Raw genomic sequence first — 4,120 nt, 5'->3', positions numbered from 1 at the left:
CTTGTCAGAAATAGCGCGAGCGCTTAGACTCGTAGCCTATCGGACTACGTCAGAAATATAACGGCTGCGGCGCATCACTACACTGTCTGGGATTTGTCGTGTCGCGTCAGAGCATCCAGTGTAGGTAATGGGGTCTGTGTTTTGTTGGATCGCGACGTTCGTGTCTGGCCCGGGGAAGAGACGGAATTCACTTCACCGAGAGAGAGATCAGCAAGCAAGGTAAAAAAAAACAAAAAAAAACCTTCTGTGTGTGTTGACAGGATTGTGCCCAGTTTAACCTATGTTATAACGTTAACGTTAGCCTAACGTTACTCGTCGTCAACATGGCGGTAACGAACTTTACCATAGTAAACTGAGCTAACGTTTCATTTTACACACTTTGTTTGCCAACGAGCAACGAGTTTACATAAACAATAAATGTGAATAAACTAATGTGAAATTCTGTTTATAGCCTAATGTTGGCCTACTGATGAGAACCTTATAGTTAGCATTATTTTTCAAACTATACCATATTATAGTTTTTTTTTTTAATGGAATTTAATATTTACTTCCATTTTTGTGTTTAAAGGCAACTGCAACAAAGCGTCAATTCGCGCCAGTGACTTCTAGCAAGATTCCAGAGGTAAAGCAGCCCATTTGTGATATATTTTGAGATAAGTTTGCTGAAATGATTAGCATACACTATGTGAAAATTGCTTTGAGCCACTGGTGCAGACTAGGTAGCTTACAATATCTTATAAAATCTCTATAAACTTTATATCAAATAAGTGACCTTTGCATTATGTCTAACTTTATTACACAGCAAATGAACCAATCAGAAGATGGACCATTGTCTTTGTTCAGTCTCACCAGATTAAATGTATCCAGGTAAGCACTGCAGTAAAACTCTCACTAATTCATTCATACCAAATCTAGCATTCTAAACAACTTAAGTTTATATTTTTGCATTATTTTGATATTTTATTAGCCAGAAGACTCTACCATTGCAGTCCCACCTGACTAGGAAGGTCCTAATATCAGCGCACAGGTGGGTTAACTACTGTAGGAAGGAGAAGATCATCACACAGTGATTTCTTGCATGTATCTTACTGTGTATTTGTCTCAAACAGGTACTCCTTCACTGCAGACAAGCTAAAATGGGCTAAAATCATCGGTTTCAGTCGTTTTTTCTATGGATCTCAGCATTTTTGGACAGAATTTAGGATTTGTAAGTATAAAATTTAATCTGGCATAATTTAATTTAGTTCTTTTGTATGCTATTTATTGACAAAAGCTGTTTACAAATATATATTCTTAAGTTTTTGTGAAAATAATAATACAAATTAACAAAAAAGGAGGTTAAAAATAATGTGACACTAATATTTTCTCTCTCTCTCTCTCTCTCTCTCTCTCTCTCTCTCTCTCTCTCTCTCTCTCTCTCTCTCATATAGTTTTGGAACCGGGATCTCCTTTGAAGGACTGAGTACATTTGTGTTTGTGGGCACGCATGCAGACCAGGGAACATTCTGATGTTGTCAATCAAGTTCTGAACAGGAACCAATCTTTGGAGAAGTTCATTTATTCACAAAGGTGGACAAAAACATTGTGTTGGCTTTTTAAAGATTATTTTGATGATGACTTTTACTCCTATGCTGTAGAAAAGATGGAGAAGTAGACAGTCAGACATTGATAATAATAATAAATGTTTCTTGAGCATCAAAGAGACTTCTTTCAAAAACATTAAGACACTTAAATATTTCTTTTGGCCACCAGTGTACATGAATCCAACACATTTTTGGAAATAAGTGAAATTATTTTTAAGGTGGGGTTATGTTTCTTGTATTGTGAAAAGAACTGTGTTTTGTCCTGTTTTGGACATTTCCTTTTTGAATGCTTAAAAATGTATTTATATTCTGCAGTTTTATGAATGTAAAGGTTGATATTTCATTATAATACTTGTATAAGCTAAACAACCAATGACTCTACATTCATTTAGTCAAATGCTAATGTTTTGTTTATGGTTTTATGTATGTTTTCAAAAATGTTTGCACATAAAATGGACAGCACATAATGTGCTAATTTAACACGTTTACACATATTTGTGCTAACCTCTCTGACATATTTACTTTGTTAAAATCATTAACACAATGAATGAGTTAAAATTAACACAAAAAAATGTTGTCTCTAAACTCACCCATTAATGTGTAAAAATTTCACACATCATTTCCAGCATTGGCATGTTTATTTTGTGATATATATACGAAATGTTTTAAATAAAAAAATGGTATTTTGTGATAACTTTGTCTAATTGTGAAAGTAGTACTTATGTAGGATAAAAATAAAATTAATCATATATCAAAATTATCAAATCTAATTTATATTTAGTACAAATAAAAATAATTACAGTAGTGTACTGATTAGCTTCGTTTTTACAGTAATGCACTGTACTGATTAGCTTCGTTTTTACAGTAATGCACTGTATTTACACAAAACTGAAATACGGTTTGGTACTGTAACTCTTAATTACAGTAACTTACTGGCAACAGTGTTGCCAGTAAGTTACTGTAAAAAACCCTTGAAAAGTCTAACAGTGAATTGTATCTTAATTTTAATAATTTTTTCATTAACAAATTTCCTGGATTTAAAGTAAATATAGGCTAGCAACCACAACATAAGGTGCTTGAACTGGAGATCATCATGAACCAGACCGTAGCCTACTCGCCTCACATGTCTAAAAAATGTGAAATATATTTACAGAAAGCTGGTTCTAAACAAAACCATCCAAAACACTAGCCTACTGCGAAGATCGCGAGTCAATAGCCTATCGTCAACTTCATCTTTGCCAGAAGTTCAATTTAAATCGCGTGTGTGAATGAATGATGATGTTTTAGCAAACTGTATTGCTACTGAGATGAGTAAAAATCGACTGAAATATGAATACATAGATAAAATGTAGGCCTATAAGCATTTTTTTTTTTTACAAAGAAAGAGTACACTTGAAATATTGTTGAAATTGTAATTATTGTTGTAATTGTAACCTTTTTAATAAAATAGCAAAACATATTTACAAGATAGATGTAAGCAAAATCTTAAATGGTCAACATAAGTCTTCTAAATATATCTTTTGTCCTTGTATTGTGGCTCAGTCAGTTTCACACCTGAGTGAATGGCTCATCATTATGCAAAGTGGGTGGGACACTGTAATCAAAGGTGTAAACTACTCCTCCCCCTCGCATATTGGCTTTCCAAGCAAAACCTGTTTTACATCAATTTAAATCAATGTATGGTTTTATGTGAACGATAAAGCAAGACTATTTTCACATAATTTTGAAGAAAAAACACTAGGCGAGGACATCCATTAGTCAAAAGTCTTATTGACACATATTTACTATGTGTTTTGTGGCCTTATTTCAGAAATTTAATTTTTTATTTTTTTCAATAACCACGCATAAACATTATTCTTTCAAAAATGAAAACATGTACATACACATGGCTCACATATTATGGTAGCCCTGTTTGTGCTTTATAGAGTGAATTTACACCTTTGCCATTAATATGTTTATAAGCAACTGAAAAAAGCACAAATGTCAGGGCATGTCAGAACATCTCAAGGGCCCCAAAAACAGCCCAGACCCCAGAGGGTTAATAATATTTCACCAGCACAGCTGTACACTCACAGGGCTCAGGCAGAGAGGAGGTCAATGGACAGCTGTGACTGCGAGTGGACAGCAGAAACAATTCCCACACTCGCATATCCACCACACACTGCAAGGTTTCACTCGTGCTCATCTCCACAATAAAACTGCAATTCAACAGACTCACGGTGCAACAAAGGCTTACACCCGCAATCCAGCCGAAGTCCTCTCTCTCTCTCTTTCTCTCTCTTTCTCTCTCTTTCTCTCTCTTTCTCTCGCGGCCTCCCTCCGCATCCGCGGCCGCTCACGTGCTGTGTGCCTCACATCTCCTCTCTCTTCCTGCCCCCTTCCTCACCACCAAAGTGTCCTTTTATGAGCCACCTTCCTGCTACATGTCCCAATCACCAACCTCCACCCTCTCATCGCACACCTGATACACCTTTCTTCATTTAATCCCCGCGTCTGAACATGCTCATGGGCAACCGGAACCGGCCAGGTGTCGCACC

The 4,120-nt window shown here is 35.8% G+C and overlaps 1 long non-coding RNA gene across 1 annotated transcript; it reads left to right on the top strand.

Moving 5' to 3' along the window:
• Positions 1–586: 586 nt before the first annotated feature.
• On the top strand, positions 587–1,149 carry LOC307170989. Its single transcript, XR_013823468.1, has 4 exons — positions 587–622; positions 803–867; positions 968–1,027; positions 1,110–1,149. It is a non-coding gene; the product is annotated as an uncharacterized lncRNA (long non-coding RNA).
• Positions 1,150–4,120: the final 2,971 nt, after the last annotated feature.

This window comes from Squalius cephalus (assembly GCF_949319135.1).
Source record: "Squalius cephalus genome assembly, chromosome: 14".
In the NCBI taxonomy this organism is placed as follows: domain Eukaryota; kingdom Metazoa; phylum Chordata; class Actinopteri; order Cypriniformes; family Leuciscidae; genus Squalius; species Squalius cephalus.
The sequence above is the reverse complement of the archived record's forward strand: the minus strand, read 5'-3'. Positions and strand labels throughout refer to the sequence as shown.